Source organism: Tachysurus fulvidraco, chromosome 3 (genome assembly GCF_022655615.1).
Source record: "Tachysurus fulvidraco isolate hzauxx_2018 chromosome 3, HZAU_PFXX_2.0, whole genome shotgun sequence".
Taxonomy (NCBI): Eukaryota; Metazoa; Chordata; class Actinopteri; order Siluriformes; family Bagridae; genus Tachysurus; species Tachysurus fulvidraco.
The window spans coordinates 15,045,001-15,064,166 of record NC_062520.1 but is presented as its reverse complement, the minus strand read 5'-3'; the positions used below and the strand labels follow the sequence as shown (position 1 = coordinate 15,064,166).

The following is a 19,166-nucleotide window of genomic DNA, read 5'->3' as shown; positions in this document are numbered from 1 at the left end:
AAATGATCAATATGTTTCCTGTCACTAGTTTTAGTATATATTTTAGTATTTTTTTTAAATATATTTTAATAATTGAAATTTTATTTTATTTTTTTAAGTGATAATCCTGTACCAATATCAAAAGGTATTACAACAGCACTATTTACTATTTAATGAATATTCTGAATGACCATGTTATGTCTTCTGTGTGGGTCTCCCCCTTGTAAACACAGACATGCGATTTGTTCACTTATACTCTAGGAAGCCCTATATTTTTATGAATGTCCTTGAAAGAGAGTCTCAGCTGGGTTTCACACACAGTAAAAGTTTGTGTGTGTGTGTGTGTGTGTGTGTGTGTGTGTGTGTGTGTGTGTGTGTGTGTGTGTGTGTGTGTGTGTATGTGTGTATGTGTGTGCGTGCCTGTCTGCCTGTGTGGGAGATGTAGTCGTGTATCCTCCACACACATACACACAGTGGTAGACTGTGCAAACAGCCTGGCCCTGTTCAGAGTGTATGGTCCTTCCAAATAAGGTTGGGCGAGTGGCCAGGTATGCAGTGTTTCCTAACCAAGCAGTCCACAGTTTTCTCAATATTTACAGAAAAGTGGTTTACACTTTAGTCTAAAGCAGCATTGAGGTATGAGAAGTATCATGCTCTACATGTCTGAGTATGATTACTCATAGAAAACCCATAGACAAACTGAAAGCATTTCTACCAGACTGCTTTAGAACCAAAGGAACATGTTTAAAAAATCTTCTACCTTCAATAATTAATCGCATTATGTGAAAAAAGCCTTTAGACAAGAGCAAAAGACAGGTCGCGAGTTTGAATCCCATTGCCACCAAGCTGCCACTCCAGGGCACCTAAGCAAGGCCCTTAACCCTTGATTGCTCAGCTGTTTAAATGAGATAAAGGTTAGTTGCTCTGGATAAGGGCGTTCGCCAAATATCGTAAATGTAAAACATATCCTTTTCGTTTTTTAAGCTAATACAATAGCTAGCTAGCACTGGTCTGGTTGAGATACAGTATTGTAAAGCTCAGTCCACGGTTGTTAGAAGTTAGGATATGAGTCTTTGCAGTAAAACTATTGCAGCTAATTATTTTGATAATTGATTAATCTCCTGGTGGGATATGGTGGCTTAGTATCATGGTGGATGGAATCTCTGGGGTATGGAGTTCAATTCCCGTCTCCACCCTGTGAGTTTGCATGTTATCCAAGTGCATTGGGGTTTCTTATGGGAACTCCAGTATCCTCCCTAAATCCAAAAACATGCATGGTAGGCTGTTTGGCATCTCTAAATTATCTGTATGAGTGTTCATTTGTGCCCTGTGATAGTTTGGCACCCCTTAAGCCTTGTGCCCTGAGTACCCTGGAATAGAAGGGTCAGTGGTTTAGATAATGACTGAATGGTAGGATCAGTCTACTAATTTTTGTGGAATTTAATCAAATCAATGAATCCTACTGCTTTGGCAATGCTTACTAAATGACCATACAATGTTGTATCCTTCATAACAATTATCAACCACATTTTGAGCCATTTTTTTCCAAACCAGACACCTTAACCAACATAAGGCCATGAAGTTACTTACATCTTTACTGGTTGCACAGAGGAGGGTCTTGCCTTTTTTTAAGCCGACCAGTCAGCTTACAAAAAGGCCATTGCCCTCAATATACAGCACTTGGATGCTAAGATTACTTACTGTAATTTTTTTATTTATTTATTTTTTCTTGCAGTGTTGCAGGGTGAATCATTTTCAGTGTGTGGATTTGCCTCTAAAGATTTGGAACGTGTAGTGCCTGTGATCAGGGAATTGACTCTTTTGATATTGACTCCTACATCCTTCCATCTGAGCCAACCTTTTTAGATATATATTTCGGTATGTTTTAAAAAAGAAACAGTGTTGTTTGTCAGTCAAAATCATACTGTAGGAACCACCAAGTTGCCCCTGCTGGGCCCTTGAGCAAGGCCCTTATTCCTCAACTGCTCAGATGTGTAAAATGAGGTAAATGTAAGTCAATCTAAATAAGGACATCTGCCAAATGCCATAAATGTAAAAGCTGCTGGGTTAAATTGATTCTAAAAGCTTTGCTGCTTGTGGTGTGAGGTGAATTGACATACAGTAGTGCCTGCCTTCAGCAGGCTTTATAAAAGAAATCAATAACTAAATTTTTTGCCAATAATTTAAAGTATTAAAGCTATCGAGTAGCTGTTGAAGTCCTAATAAGTACTTTGGCTAATGATGTGTATTGTATGAAGTAAATGATTGAGGGGATTGTCTGTGCTCATTGTCTACATAGAATGCTTACATTAGCTGCTTGAGCTTGGTTAGAGCTGAACTTTTAGGAGCTAATCCTAGTATTCACTACATTTAATCATTAATTGTTGCCTTTTTGGAAATTGATGAGTAAAATGCTGGTTTATTTCTGTGCTCAGTATAGTGGTGAGGCTTAAAAAAAAAAAACTTTTTTGTTTTCTTTCAGCTTGCTATCCCTTTAAGACTCCAGAAGGAACTACTACTACATCCTTTCTTTCACGATGAGCTCATTTTACAAATCCCTATTTTAAACACTAGATTTAATTTCATTAAGACCAGGATCCAATAACATTGCATTACACCATGCCTGAGTGGAAGATTTTGTGGAGAGGAAACAATCTGACAAACAAACACCCACACACACCGTAGCAATCGTAGCTATAGTTGGATCTGCATTGTTAACACATTATATGAGCTCATCCTGTGGAACTGCAGTTAACCACATAGAGTATTTGGAGCGTGCATGCTGCTAGTATTTTAAAAACAAATATGTAGATTTATGATTCAGGTCTTTTATAGTGCCCACTAACTTCTCAGGCCTCGTAACAGCTCAGATGCCAGATGATGCCACCACATTATTTATATTTTCCTTCACACACAAGGAATGAAGAGAGATAAATATTGTACATTACACATTTGTGTGGAAATCATGAGAGAATCGGAGGCATCACAATTATCTTTAAGGGAAAAAACTGAAAGCCCTGAGGTAGGTAGATCGTATACAACAATGTCCCATCTGAGCCTGTGCTTATGACAGGTGTTGTGTAATTCACATCAAAGTCTTCATGGATTTGTTCTCCTGAACTGATAAAACTGTAAATGAGATGAAAGGGACATTGGGACTTATCTAAATTAGGAGAAGGTAGATGGTCCTCAAACAGAATAAAATGGGCCTCTTTTGTTGAGAGCCACATGGTAATGTGTCTGAGTTACTATGTTAATGAAGTCTCAGAGATGAAAATGTCACGCCAGGTTCATCGGCTTGCTTCAACTTCTCTCTTTCCATCTCTTCTATCTTTATCACTTTGTGAAACATTAAAAGTAAGCATTCACAAAAAATGAAGCATACTGCTAGAAATACAGGCTGACAGACTATCCAGTAACCATGGAAACACACTATAAATGTCTGCAGTGGCTCATAAGAAAAGAGTAGACCCAACTTTTCCCTTCTCATTAAAATGAACTGAAATGGACTCTGAACAGCAGCACTGGATCTAGCTTCTTGCTGCTTTGATAAGTGGCTACAATAAGCTAAGTCTTGCATGCTATGATATATTGGTTATATTGGTGTGGCCTTTCTGATGAAAAGTTTTTTTTCTCAGGACTCTTTCGAGTCCCTTTTTTTAGCGTATGAACATATTATACCCGCAGAATTGTCATGTGTGTTGTTAAACTAACATACTTTATAGAGTATTTTTTCTCCTCATGAGCCAGAGGGTTATTCCACATGACCCTGACTGGGATAAAATGGTTACTGATAAATTAATGAATGGAATGCATGAAAGAAAAGTTGAAAGGTCATATCTGCAGGCAGCTCAGGGTAGATATGGCAAGTGAGCACAAAATATTGCTCTGTGTGTTTTCTATCCTCTAACCAACACCACAGTGGATAGAGCCAATAAAGATACAAGGTTTTTTTAGGCAGTTTGGTGGAAAAAATCCTCACGTTCCATTTAGACAGACAAAACCCCACTTGTGCGGCCAACTTAAATTTATGTCAGGGAAAACCCTGATGCTGGTCAGAGGACAATCACAAGAGCATCTGGGCTTTGGCATCAGCTACTACTGTGAAAAATGCACTCATGCACTCTGATTGTGGTCACCGCTTGGTGTTTGGCGAGCGTTCTGAGGATCTTTGCTCTATTTTGTTTCTCCTGCATGAATTCCAGAATGCAGAACTGCAATTTGCATTCTGTAGTGTTTTGCAAACAGACAGAAGCTCATCAGTTTCACTTTTAGTCTCATGTTTCAGGTGATTATTTCTGAATTTGGGTTCTGTATGGAGCAAAACAAGCATGGAATTGACTGTAATGATCATCTTAACAAAATCAGTGTGTAATCATTTCTGCATAGGCACTATACTTTGCTGTGTGCCTGATGATGGCTTTCATTGTGTGCTTGCTGTAGGATGTGGAGATGTATATATGAACAAACACTTTACTTTTTCTAAAAATACTTTACCCAGGCTGTGGCTGATGCCTCCAGACAGATCTGTGTAGAAGAAAGGGAGGTGTTTGGGAAAGATGCAGTATTAAAACAACACCCAGTTCTCCAAAGACGGAGCTTTTTCACTGTCGGCACACCACATTGTCGTATTTTCCATTCTTGTGCAGGACATTTAAACATCTAAAAGCATCATGACACATCATGACATCAAGCACAAGTTCTGATTGATACAGTAAGTGGGAGTTGAAAATGGCAGACATTTGAAGGAAGCTGGTGGGTCCCACTGGGGTTTTCTCTCTCTCTCTCTCTCTCTCTCTCTCTCTCTCTCTCTCTCTCTCTCTCTCTCTCTCTCTCTCTCTGTGCCAAAGCCTCATTTCTTGAAATTGAAGTGATTATGATGTTAATCTGGCATTCTATCAGATGGCTCGTTAAAGAAACCTTGATTGCATTGTCGTCGTCTTTATTATGCTTTGGTTATATTTTACATTTAATAGCACAGTTTAATGGAAACAGACAGGAAATACGTGAAGGTCCTTAGGGCCTCACAGACTGGAGAGACTTTGTAGTGCTTGAACAAACTCTAGAGAATGTCCATGAGCGGTCAACCACAAACTAGAACTGAATTCAGGAACACTGTAGGGAGCAGAGAAAGAGAGAGAGAGCTGAGAGATAATTTAGTGGCAGATTCTATGCTTCAGATTGTAGTTCTGTGGTAGGACACCCATAGGGACACTGCACAGAACACTTTTGTCAGATCTAGAATGTCAATCATTCACCTTTCAGCTATTCTTTGATACACACTGTACTTACGAGTTTGTATGTAACCTTACTGTACATTCACAGGTTGCTTGTTTCTCTCGTAGTTTGTCTCTTCTGGATGTATAGCAAATGCTGTTGTTGTTACTTGATGCACTGCATGCACTGTCCATTTCCAGATTTATCCGTTCTGTTCTTCATGCTACTTTGCAAATTAGCAAAGAATGGTGATCATGCTGTAATTATGTATTAATATGTATTTTATGTCTCTATAATCAGTTTAGATTTGTTGTATTGAGAAAATTTTTCACTGTCATTTTGCTGCTTGGCTGATATTATGGCTCTGTGTCTCACAAGTACATTATAGTGTGAGCGTTGCTTTGTCACTTATTAGCGTGAACATAGGGTGTTGTCATAGTTGGTGTAAACAAGCTGGTGTGTAATTCTCACATCTCAGAGAGCGAGAGTGTTCGTGGTGACAGGAATCTTTTGACTGACTGATGGATGATTAATTGCATTGTTGTAAACTTTGTTCTATTACATACTGGGGGTTAATTTGGATTTAGAGTGCACATGTGAAAGGAAGCAGATGTGTTTTATCGAATGCTGACTCACAACTTTCTACCCACTGGCCCTTACAATATACACAAGCTAAGTGTAGTTTTATTTTTTAATTCTTTGAGAAAGTGATGAAGTGACTTCAGCCCGAAAAGTAATCAATCAACATGAGGCAGTTCTGACGACTGAGCAGATTTTTCCACACTACTGTTCTACATATTGATTTCCGAATAGGTTGAAGGAGGAAAGGAAACGGGCAGAGAAAAGGAAAGGGAAAGGCCCTGGCCCCCACCAGCATTTTAGCGCTTCACTAAAGAAAGAGTTTATGAAACTATAGCAGAGGGAAAGAAAGCCAATAGCTTCACGTTTAGATTTACTGCAGTGAGCCTCTGAGATTATTGGATATGAGTCAGAGCTGGAAGCCCTAGGATATCAAATATTGTGGTCTGGGATAACCCAAATTCTCAGTCTCATCCTCATGCTTGTTTGCTTTATATGCTTTTTGGATTTTCAACGTTTTGTTTATTCCTAATCTGTCATTATTTGATTCTTTTATTCTTCTTATGCAGTTAAATCTTGTTTGAAATCTTTACAAAACAATTTTAGCTTTTTAAAAACTTCAACACACTTTAAAGGCTTTGTTCAAAAATGCATTAATAAATTATTATAATCATAATATTATCATAATAGATTCATTTAAATACATATTAAAAATATTTTTTCATTACTTCAAACTAATACTGATGTATTTCCTGCAAGTTCCAAATCAATTGATACAAAAGGGAAACTGACATTTTGGGCATTATGATAAAAATACTGATCCACAATATATCAAAACCAAAAGATTTTATTGTAACATTCAGTTATCATATTGTATTGCAGTTTCTAATGAAGCACATTGGATTGGATTTTATTTTCTTTGTTTAATAAGGTTTCTGTGTTCCTACATGTTCCTGGAAAGATTGTCATCTCTCATCTGTGTATGCAAATGAATCCATCCAGAAAAAAAACCATTCTACTGCCAACCAGAGCAGGCTGTGGGCTTCAGAATCTGTATCATGCTCTATAGTTACAGTGCTGAGGTGCTTCACATTAGGAAGTGCAGTACATTAACAAACAATGTTGTTGTTGTTCCCATGAATTCAATTGTCCCAGGCTGAGGGTTTATCCACCCCTGTCTTGGAGGTGCAAAATCTTTGAAAGTATAAAATTTAACTTGAGGATGCTTTTACATATCTAGTGTATTCATGTTATCCGATGTATTATTCTTAAACAGATGATCCGATGCAGCCTTACACATGATGCCCAAGGCTGAATAGCACAGCTTTGTTACTATAAGCTTTATAAGCTTTTTTCATGACTCCTCATACACTCTCTTTCTGACTCACTCACTCACTCACTCACTCACTCACTCTTTGACTCTCTATAGATACTCAAAGTATGTATCCATCTGTCTATGTCTATCTGAATCGACTCACTCTCTGACTCACTTTCTGACTTACTCTCTGTTACTCTCACACACACACAGACACACACACACACACACACACACACACACACACACACACATTATATGACTGTCAGATTTGGAGCTTTACTCCAGTTTGCTTTAAAAAAAAAGGTGAGATATGTAAGGCGAGGAGTGTGTTGCTTTTTATATCTTTTAAAAAACTGTTAAAGCACTAGGTGAACTAGGTGATTTAGGCACACAGGTGGGTGTACTGGATTGAAGTAGACCCCTCACTCACAACTGATTATATCTCAGTAACTTTTTTTTTTTAGTGCAATCGAGGTATTAAAATGAGCTGAAAAATAATTAGTATAAATTTGCTGTTCGATATTCTACCACCTGTTCACGTCTGACGCACAGCATTTAAACTGAGCCATCATTAATCAAATTCAAACTCTTGTCTACACTCATGTCTGCACTTGTATAGATTCACTACACTTTACTATACTACACTTTCAATCTCAGACACACACACACTTTTGACTCTAGGGGCATTTTATTCAATCCACCTACTTACAAGTTTTTGAGTGGTGGAAGGAAACCAGAGAAGCCAGAGGAAACCATGATATAACAGACATAGACAGAACATGATAAAAAAGATTCCACACACACTCAGCCAAGCCCAGGATTGAACCCAGGACACAAGAGCTTTTAAGATCTAAGTAAATCAAAAACAAAGAAGAAGTAAAACAAGAAACAGATGCTTCAGAAAAGCAGTGAAATAAGGAAAATATTAAAAGAAGTAAAAAATATTTACTTGATTATTAAATACATGGCCACCTGAAGGGTAAACTACGCTCTTTTCAGTGCCGACATGAGTGGCAGCCTGTCCAATAGCTCTGTCTGTGTCGTGTGTTTATTTCATTTATTCGTCTGGGAGTAAAAAGCATCTATTTATTTCTATCTGTCTCTCTATCTATGTCGGTCTATCTGTCTGTCTGCACCTAAAACAAATATTAATAAGAAGCAAATATTAGTAATTAACCAAGTGGTTGATCAGGGCAAAGGAGCAACGAGAAACTCCTTTTATGTTTAACTTTTGTTTTGTTTTTTTGTTAGCACTGTAAATATTCCAGTTGTCTCTGAAAAGGGTTTTATTGGTTCCTGAACCTATCCTGTTTTTGAAAATTTTGACACTTTTGGCACCAGGTCTCTTCCAGCGTAAACATTTTTCAATTCACTGACACCTATTCCTAAATGTAGAGTATTCAAAACTACACATTTATACAGAGTACAGATTTATTAATGAACCTATTCCAATATTTTAAATATTAAGCTCATTATTTACTGTGTGTAATAATATCTTAGCCATAGAGCTTGTTATTCCTGATGTTTCCAGTGAACGGATGTATTTGGTCCGAGATAACGTTATTTATAGTTCTACTGCGTTTTTGAGGTTTGGATTAAATCCATTCAATTCAAGTGACCAGTCAAATAGACTCATGGCTTTAATACTACTGTAACAAAATGATAAAATCACAGACCCCTAATTATGCTTCATGGAGCCTCTGTCCCCACTTTCCATGTCTCTAGAGTTACTTCTAATACCAATTGGTTTCAATCAATTTAATCATAGATTTCTTTCATTTACATTACATTTACAGCATTTAGCAGATGCCCTTATCCAGAGCGACTTACATTTTTATCTCATTTTTATACAACCAAGCAATTGAGGGTTAAGGGCCATGCTCAGGGGCCCAGCAGAGGGAACCTACTGGACGTAGGGATCGAACTCACAACCTTCCAATTGGTAATCCAACACCTTAACCACTAGGCTACCACATCCCTACGTTTCGATTTCATTCATTTATTTGAACAGGAAACAGGTCCTTGGGCCATTGCCAGTTTATATGCTGTCTATATGAGTGAAACACTGCATTAATTTTTTATACTTCTGCACATGATTTTCAGCATGAAGTGCATATTTTGTTTCATTGTTTTTGAGCTTTGAATATCACGTGATTTTTATTGCTTTTTTTGGATTTCCCATTCTGTGAAGTATCTGGTATATAAAAGCCTATGTTTCGTTATAAAAGAGTCTCCTGTCTTATTTGTGCAGGTTCTGAGTAAGTGATCAGTTAGAGAGCCCAGACAGGGGAAATGCGTTCTCCAGCATTTTTCATTAGAGAAAAGCCCTCGAGGGACTTTTTCACTGAGCTCTTAGAAAGACTTGGACTCAGGCAGAAGGACTGGAGGGTTAGAAGGTTTGAAAGAGAACTGCAGAGAGGAGGCATGGATGCTGTATGCAGGGTCAGATTTCCCTTCAACAGATTTTTATGAGCTGATGACAGCTGCCAGAGCAGGGTACCAATCCCCCTGACAAGGGTCATGTGACCTTAGATTCACTTATTTCCAACCGTTGTAATTTCACATTGACGCTTCTGGCATGATGTGCAGATATTCAGTTTCCCTATTTTCCCTGTCAGCATGCATAAAATGGGCATACTAATTCACTACTTCAGTTGCTTATGGGTTTTATATAAGTTGCATCATAGAACAGAACTAGTGTTAAGTGTCTGTGTGGTGTTTTCCTGTTTGAACATCCCTAAATGTGTGTGTGGGGGTGGGGGGTGGGCCTGTATTTGTGGGTGTGTGTGTCTGGATCCCAAGTGTCCATTCTGACCTCATTTCAGATCAGTGGCGAGTTAGCTCCTGCTCCTCTGACACACTTCTTTCCATGTGACGGAGAAAAGTGGGCCAGTTGCAGTTGTAACTGAGAGCCCCCTGCAGTCCCTTAGCACATCCCCGGTACATTATTACTGACATATTATGTGTCACAGCGAGCTGGAGATCTTCTGGATATGGCTGATACTGCTGCGAGTGTGTATATATCACTCTCTTTTTTTTTCTGCTTTCTTGCGAGATATGGCCCAGAGTAGTGACTTGTTTGCTGGACTTAGCACTTTGTTGCCAAGCAGTATAGAGGTGTTGACACTGGCTAGATCCCCAGTGAAGTTCTGTTTATTTCAGCAGTGCAGTGTATTCCCTGTAGCTGACCTCATGTGACTTGCTGTGAAATTGGTTGAGCAAAGTAAAGCCAAAACAAACTCTTAGCACAGTTAGAACTGCACAAGATGGAGCAAATGTTGTGTGTTGCTCAAGTTGAGATGTATGTTAATCAAATACGTCTCTTCTTACACTACAGTCACCAACCATTTCTAGGTTTTATACATTTATGCTATTCTCACTGAAGTATTTAAGTATTTTCAGTGTGCTTTTTTTATGATGTTTCATCTATAAACTGCTCTTATTGTGCAGTATTTATGCTTACCATCTAATAAAGTAACACTACTAAGATTGTACTGTCCTGTAACTGTAACATAATATTTATTTTTGCTTTATTGTGTGTGTGTGTGTGTGTGTGTGTGTGTGTGTGTGTGTGTGTTTGCTGTGCTCCCTGAAGAGTACCATAGCGGAGCACAGGAATAGTGTAGTCCCTGTGCTTTGCCGTCTCTCTTTACCAGCATGCTGTAATAGTGAGCCAGGAGACCTGCATGAGAACAGAAATAACCTCTTCTGTCAGAGGAGGCCTTTCTACGAAAACAGAGCCGACTTGCAAGAGTGAATATAAAGCTGAGCCAGCCTTATGTCTTAATGTGGAATTAAGTTAAGGCTCGTTCAGTCTAATTTCTGAAGTTTGTGTAATGAGAACTATGGGACTATGAGATTTCTGAAGAAGGCAGATTGCGGTTTTGTAATATTTTCCTCTGGCATCTTATCTTGGCAGTGCGGTGGTACAATTGGTAGCATTGGCATCTCACAGCTCCAGTGTCTTTGGTTTGATCCTGAGATCGAATTACTGTGTGAGTTTTTGCATGTTCTCCCCATGCATGCACAGTTTCCTCTGGGTTCTGTGCTTTCCTTCCATCAACTACTGTAGACAAATGCATATATCTGGATTGGCTCAGGTATATATGAGTGTGTGCATGGTAGCCTGCATTGGACTGGTGTCACATCCGGGGAAATTCTTCTGCCTTGTGTAGTGTTCCAAGGATTCACTGAATGGGTTAAAGCACTTAGTAAATATGAATGAATCAGTGAGTTATTACCCTTTGTAACAGTCATCACATCAGCATTTCAGAATGAATTGCTCAACTGAGGTGACATTAACTCCATCAGCCTTATTGTTGTAATAATAATAATAATAATAATAATAGTTTACTCAAAGCTTGCTTCAGTGCTACATGCTAGCCACTGCTGTAAAATGTCAATCAGGGACCTGAGTGCAAGCTCTCTGGCATGTGTATGAATGGAGGTGCTTGTAGGCATGGCAGAGGTGACAGAGTGGATAAATTGACTTTGGTGTGAGTATGCTTCCCACTTAGCAGGGCCTCTGAGTGCCCAGCAGGGTGGGGCATTTGTGGTTGGAAGCTGGCTCACATCCTGCAGCCTGTTCTTCAGCCTGTGTATACGCTAGAGCAGTGTTCCATGTTCACCCTCTGCTACTCCTTGTGTTTTGTATAGAGCGGAGGTGTAGGTCGAGGCCTGTTTATGGAACAGATTGAATTAGCATTTTCATTAGAAAAGCCACAGTGTCTCCTGACCTGCTCTTCACTTGCCACTAAAGCTTAGATTCTCTCTTGGGGTGAAGACCACAAGTAGGGTCTCCTGTGCGGATGGAGCCGCAGGAGTTTTTTTTAAAACCACTATTTATACCATAGTTCTTAATGCTTAATTAGTTTAAAGTCTTGATTTATGGAGTACTTAATCCTAATTAATGCAATAGCAGTATTTATTATTCAGATAATGATACAAATAATTGTCAGCGATTATTATTAAAATGAGGGCTTCATTCAGTTTGGAGCTCCTTTTGCACCTCAGCATGTTGTCATGTAAATTAAAGTGGGTTTTATGCAGACACCGACAGAGTGAAGAGTGGCTATTTAAACAAAATATTTTTATAGTTTCTAGCTTTAAGAAAATAACAAATTCAGTATTAGTGCTATATTTTGCCAGGTATGCCCACAATTGAACAATTTTTCAGTATTCCAAAAACAACAATAATTTAGTTTGTTGCTAACTGTAAGATCTTGCATTATTTTATAATCAAACCATTCTGAAATGACTAACTACCACAGAGAATAGAAGAATCAATGGATTAACAAACTACAGACTTTATGTACTCTTATGCTCTATACTGGTAATGATTCATTCATTCATTCATTCATTCATTCATTTATTTAAATATTTACAAATATTTAAATATTAGATTTACTAAGACTAAGAAAGCACCGAAGTGCAACGTTTGCTGCAGGTTACTAACATGCATCAAGTCAAATCAGCAACAGGTTGGATGGAGGAGATGAGCTGAGATGCCGCTTTGTCACCTTGTAACTTTGTAACAGTAACAGTAAAATTATGTGCGTTTTGCATGTTTTTATTAACATTGATTTTCTCAGATAAATTTTTAAATCAGTCTTTAATATCGTTTTTTACAGGTGCAGATCATTCTATGGATACAATAGGTACAATAATGTGCTGTGGTACTAATGTACTAATTCCATCTATGAGAATTTGGGGTGTTTAAAATTGGGTAAAAATCTACCCTAGAGTTACCGAACAGTTACCAACTTGTCATAACATAAAGCCTGCAAGTCTGTTCCAGTGATAGCCAGCTAGCGAAGATACAGTAGGCTTTGAAAAGATTCTTGGATTGACTCTGTAAGCTTTAAAAATCAAGCAGCAGTTTATTTGAACATTCTACCCACAGCGTGTGAAACGGTCTCACTATCACACTCCCACACTTCGTGCACTTTCTTGTGTCACACCAACTACCTGCCTCTGTGACCACTTCCTAGATGTGTAGGCCATGCCTTTGTTGATTGAAGGAATGTTGTAGAATTGTTTCTTTGTGGTTTCCTTTGAGTTTCATTTGCCATGCAGTGACGGCGAAATGAGTAGGTTTAAAGAGATCCGTGGGTGGTTTCTAAATATGGAACTTCCTCTTTCTATAAATATCTTGTTTTTTCTTGTGTATGACGCATCAAAAAACTTCCTCATTCAAACCTTCTGACTTTTGCCTCATTTATTTAGATTCCTATAACGACTGCCGTGACGGTTGCCAGTTTCTTTTGATAGAAGTTTTTTAAAATACCAAAGACGGTTTATTTTCTCTCATCTCATCTTCATAGCTTTCACCATTTTGCTCTCATATATTTTTCCTCCATCTGGCTCTTCAGGTTAGCCTCATTATTTTCCCAGTCAGATCTTTTCTTGGTCATAATCAATAGGGAATCAGAGTATAGAGTTGTTGTTTTTTTTAAATAACATTTTTAACTAAATGTGAACTCACACTACCTCTTACTCGAGTTGTGGCTACACAGAAGTTTTACTCTCATATTAGCCTGTGCCACTAAATCAAATTTACACTTACTAAACTCTGAGGTTCTCAAGTGTATAAGCAGTGGAGATGGATGACTGCGACACTCTGCATGAACCACATCAATGTTAAAACTGTACATCTGGGTTATTATTATTATTATTATTATTATTATTATTATTATTATTATTATTATTATTATTATTATTTCTGGATATAACTGCCCTACCCTACCCTGGAGAGAATAAGACTTGGGTTTAATGCAATGCATTGCGATCACAGAGGGGAGGTCTGTCAGAGCTTTATGGGATCAGATGTCGGGTCCAAAGAAGAAATGTATTGATCTCCTATAAAAGAAAACAAAGCACTCACATTGAGAAGTCCATTAGGATGTGGCTCAGTGAAGCTTGCTGTATGAGTGGGTGTATCTGTGCATGGCAATTTACTAGTCATGATGTGAATGTTCTGTTCTTCCTGGTCTTTGTTGTACCGGATGGAAAGCAGTCTCAGCACTGTAGTAAGGCAAGAGGGCGAGTCTTTCTCAGACATGTCAATCACTATATGGTAACACCTGATGAACAATGTGACCTGAATACTGACTCGAGCTGTTTGAAGAGTGTGTATTTTTTTTTCAGGCCTACTTCTGTTACAAGTCTCATCTAGACTCTATCGCTTTGCTTTTCTGTGTTTACACACATAAAATCCCCATGCAAATGTTTTTCTAAGAAAGCTCCATTTTTACCTTTAACACTTTTTACAGATCCCAGGGTTTTCTGGGAAACCAGCACAAAAATATATTCCATCTGTGTGCCTGTCTGCAGAGTCCAAGACCAATAATTTAGTCTAAATTACAGTTCAGCATCCTGCCAAAACAACATAAACGTGCCTCATAAAATTTGATATGAACATTTGGCAAGCCAAGTCTGTCGCCCCCCTTCAGAGCATGTGTAACCACGTTACATGCCCAACAATGCTATCAAAACATTTAATAACAAGTTACGGATCGTTCTGTCGCCACACAATGAAGAGTAATTATGGCAAATTGTCCCGTTGTTGGGGAGAAAAGAGGTCATAAGTGACATTGTTGTTGGCTTGAATGCCTGAGATCGAGTGTGGTGGGTCAGTTATGATTCCCTCACCCACAATGAAATCGAGTGTGAATAGGTTGTGGAGGTTGCTACCTCTTCAGGTGTTGATGTTTATACATTCAGGATGGGGTCTATTTTTGCTTTCCACAACGCCACCCTCAGGCCATGCACTTGGAGTGAGACTGTGTGGCGACGTGAGAGAAGACAAAGGACTCCTGTGTTTTGTGGGCTCTGAAAACAAGCCCCCAACACACCCTCTGTCAGGGAACACAAACAGTTGAGAGACTAGGCTATTGTATGGAGGCTGGGAGAGTGAGCAACCTTGCTTGCCTCTGTAGTTAGCAAATTACACAACCCAACTATTAGACAACACAAAACGCATGTAGCATGACAATCTGAGATGCTAGTGACTTTCTGACACTCCTGAGAGATTTGGTGCATTATGCATTAGTTCTTATGTAAGCGCTTCCTAATATATCCCAATATAGTTGACTCTGAAATTGGCTCCACAGACTTGGTGATGATTACAGTTAAGAATTTAAAGTAGGATCAAACTTTTTGGTACTACATGATTCTGATACTGAAATAAGTAACCTGTTATTAATCAGTTAGCTACTTTAGTTACCTTGGATCAAGTAGGGTTGCATTGGAGAAGAGCAGGTTTTGTTTCACTTCTGTACAGGTGTAAGGAAAGTACATTCCATTGTTTTTATTGCATCAGAAGCTCTTATTGTCAGTGGCTGAAAAAGATCATCTGGAACAGTATATTGTGTAAGAGCGGTTATTTTCACTCACCTAGGTTGTCTGTAGACATTTTTCGCACCTTGCTGTGCTAGTGAAAGCCTCATGCTGAGCTGTTTTTCAGATTATTTCTCTTGATGGTTAGATAATTTTCTTGACTTTTCCACAGAAAAGAGTTTGCTCTGTGCTTTGCTTTGATTTTCAGCAAATGATGTGACATTCTGTATGTCCAGATCATTGTAATTTTGTGTCTGTATATTAGTTCTGCGATGTAGGTTTACGTCACATATGTCAGATATCGGATGTTTGTATCAGAGCATATTTTAATGAGTATGAGTCATTAAATGCTATCGGTGTACCCTTACTCTGAATAAAGGATTACATAAGCAGTTGCATAAGAGCAGGTTAGGGAATCCCAAAGGAACAGAAGTCATTAGGATAGAAGGCAGACATCACAGATCTAACCCCGTCTTCTTGAGTATAGCGAGTTAGCACTCAGCTGCTGCAACATCTGGGGGGTGGAGGGAGCCATCTGACCATCTCTGAATGATGCCCTAACATCTGGCTTTTCCAGCAGTGATACCAACTGTTCTTCCTTTGGGTTTAGGTGTGAATAAAAGCACAGAGCCACAATTAGTTTCTTTTTTCCCGTTGGTTTCAGTGCAGTATTGTGCATATATTTAGTTATCTAGCTGATAATATCTCTTGCACAATTTGACTAGAATTGTAAATGTGAATCAAATGACCACAGGATATTAACAAGGTGCCGTTCAACTGCTGCCATTCAAATTATTCTTTCACCATTTATTGCATTCTCTATTTGTCACCAGATTCACATTTTCATAGTACATTTCTTGTAAGCCAGCTGGAGCCAGAATACATCAGCACTGATGCTCTCAGAAGCAGAAAGCTTTTTATAGTTAGCCATGTTCTTGCCTCTGCTTTTATGAGATCAATTCAAGAACTTGTGGAAAAAATGAAGGAACAGTAAGATACTGGAAACCTGTAGCCAACAGTGCTTCATATAACCTTTAATATCGAAGAAGAGGCCATTTCTGAGGGATGAATTACAGTTAACGGCGCAGTCTGTCATGTCTGTGTGCAAGCAGCTTCATCCCGTTGCTCACGCCAACACAGCCTCTGTTGTCTTTCAGCAACCCCATCTCTTAGAAAAACAGAAGACAAAGGTGACGGAAGTGCGAATTCCCCTCGCAGAGGAGTACAGTATGGCTGATGTGTGGTGTGTGGTCCAGGCAGGGTGATGCCGATGACCACAGAGATTGCATTCAGCCGCACACAATACGGTCACTGCTACAGGGCATGCACAATGGGGTGCACAATGTGCTGCACACAGCTGACCATTATCGCCAACAACACACTCTTTGAGCATGATTGATAGAGATGGAGAAGTAGAGGGAGAGGCAAGAACGAGTGCACACACAGAGAACAAAGATTGTGAATATAAACATTTGGCGATGCTGAGGGCCAAGAGTCACAACTGAGGATACACAGCCTGTGATTTTGCACCAAAACATGTTGAGTAAGGTCATTAAGTCGTCAGGTTGTAAGCTACAAGCTACTTGGGTAACATGAGGCAACTCTAGCACCAAGTCAATAATATACAAGTACAAAAATACTGTTTAATTTAACTTGGCATTAAGCTTGGGGTGGAAAGTGAGAGGGTTAAAATGACCAAGAAACAAGTAAGATAAGTTTGGTCTGTGTGATGATTTGCAGTATGAATACTGTTGCAGATTTAGCTTACTTTATAAATGTTAATGAAACTAAGATTCGTTTACTTGAAACGAGTGTCTGAAGGGCAGCACAGTGGCGCGACAGATAGCATTTCTGCCTCAAAGCTCCAGGGTCTGATCCTGAGCTCGGGTTACTCAATGTACCGTTTCACATATTCTCCATGGTTCTCTGTTGATTTCCTTTGGATTCTCTAGTTTCCTCCCACCTTACAATATATCAGTAGTTGCACTGGCTATGCTAGATGTGTGCTAAGTGTGTGAATGTGGTGGACTGGTGTGTTTCCACATCTTTCCTTGTGTTTACAGGAAAGGCTCAGGATCTTCTGTGACCCAGACAAAGCAGCTATTGAAAATAAATGAATGAATAACAGATTTATTTATTTATGTATTTATTTTTTATTGTTATTGACCGCTACACATGGGATAACGGATATGCTGTTGATTTAACTTCACATTGTGTTAGGAGGTCGACCACAGTTTAGACCTCATTTTAGGTCCTGAACATTTTAGAACCTTTTGGGCACGTTTCCGCTGCTCTTCTTTTTGGTAAGCAGTGAGGAAATGTCTTCTCTTCTTTTCAGTTAAGTGGGAAATCCCCATTTGAGACATATTTTTAGATCCAACACACTTTTCCAAAATATGGCCTAGTATTTTCTACAACAATCTATTCTATTCTTGTGTCATTATTTCAGCCAACAACATTATGTGTGGTAGCTGTCTGAGTCACATAAACACTTGGACATTTATCAACAATTAAAGCTGTTCATCACTGCTAGGTTTTCTTAACAGATAGAAAATTCCTTTGAGACACATCAGGGAATGCCGTGTCACTTGCTAAGCATTTTTATAGTCTCAGTCTGTATTAACTGAAGTTAATATATCCTGCTTACTGAGTAAAACCACAGCTGTTTTTGGGTTTACCACTTCTTGAATGCAGTTCATTAAGAGGACTGATACACTTTATAAAGCCTGGCATTAAAATGAGTACATTATTTGTAAATGCATTAAGTGGAAAGTGTCAGATGGGCTCGAGTTCAGTTTCCGCTCTGTGTGTGTGCAGAGTTTTCATGTTCTCCCCAAGCTTCTAGGGTTTCCTCTGGGTACTCTGGTTTCCCCCCTCCTTTAAAGACATGTGTTGTAGAATGGTTGTTATTTCTAAATTGTCTGTAGTGTGTGAATGGGTGTGCAAGTGTGTGCGATAGTGCATTCGGTTGGGTTGGTATCCTCTCCTGGTCACCCTGTGTTACCCTGTTTTAGTTAATTAGTAACTAATTAGTAGCATCATATATTGGATATTAACGGTAGCATAATGTTTATTGACTTGCACTGTTAGGCCTTACTCTTTTTTCCTGTGAATATAATGAAAATTTTTTATCATGTGGGTGACAGAAAATAACGAATGTAATAATTGCATTAAAGTCTCCTATAGCTAAGTTTAATATTGCGACATAATATTAATAAAAAACATAATGTATAAGGCAGGCAGTTCACAATAAACAGAAAGATAAAAGCGTTCAATTTAATTCGATCTGAATAGCACTTTTATTGATAGAGACCCTGTCACAAAGCAGCTTTACAGAACTTCAGTCGTAAAATTTATATTCAGGTCCCTAATGAGCAAGCTAGAGGCAACATTGGCAAGAAAAGCTCTCTGAGATGGCATGAGACAGAAAGCTCAACAGGAACCAGACTCAAAAGGAAATCTATCCTCCTCTGGATGACACCAGAGTGTGGGATGATAAATCGTTACAAAAGAGTAAAACACATACAACATGCTGATTGTGCTTTAAGGATGTTTCTTTTGAGCATTTTTGAGTGTTGGAATGAACACAGGACAGTGTTCATGATTATAGCAGCAGCTATGTGCAAATCTGCATTATGCACATAAGCTTATACACTGAAGCAAATGTCTTGAGCATAAACTGTTTTTTGGGAAGTGCGAATCCTTAGGATGTTTCCATGAGGAAGCTTCCGCAGAA

At 38.7% G+C, this 19,166-nt stretch overlaps 1 protein-coding gene across 6 annotated transcripts in view; it reads left to right on the top strand.

Annotated features, from left to right (window-relative positions):
- LOC113644414 (transcription factor HIVEP3) overlaps positions 1-19,166 on the top strand; it is a 49,346-nt gene that overhangs the window by 10,207 nt on the left and 19,973 nt on the right. The window lies entirely within an intron of this gene.